The following is a 469-nucleotide window of genomic DNA, read 5'->3' as shown; positions in this document are numbered from 1 at the left end:
CCCCACCCCCCCCCCTTTTTTTTTCCCCCCTTTTTTTTTTCCCCCCCCCGAAAAAAATTCCCCCCTTTTTTCAACCTCGGCTCTCAAAAAACCAAAAAACCCCCCCCTTTAAAAAACCCTTTTCTCCCCCCAAATGCCCTTCCCCGGCCCTTTTTTCCGGGAGTACTAGAATTTTTGGGGGGGGAAATCTGCGGCCCGCACCCCCTGAAGTTTTGCCCCGGGAAATCCCATGGGAAATCTAAATCTGTTCAAAAAAAAATATACCTACCTTTTACTTTACATTAAAACATTTTTTTAAAGGACTACATGACCATCGATCCCAAATCAGAAAAAAAATTATGGAAAAATGAGAGGCGGGAAAAAAAAACCCAAAATTGACCCCTTATACACATCACTTTTTTTCAAAATCAGTTTCTCCATTAAAACAGCAAATTCATTTTCATTCATCCGAGTTTTTAAAATTCATGCA

This window comes from Penaeus monodon, chromosome 28 (assembly GCF_015228065.2).
Source record: "Penaeus monodon isolate SGIC_2016 chromosome 28, NSTDA_Pmon_1, whole genome shotgun sequence".
NCBI lineage: Eukaryota > Metazoa > Arthropoda > Malacostraca > Decapoda > Penaeidae > Penaeus > Penaeus monodon.
The sequence above is the reverse complement of the archived record's forward strand: the minus strand, read 5'-3'. Positions refer to the sequence as shown.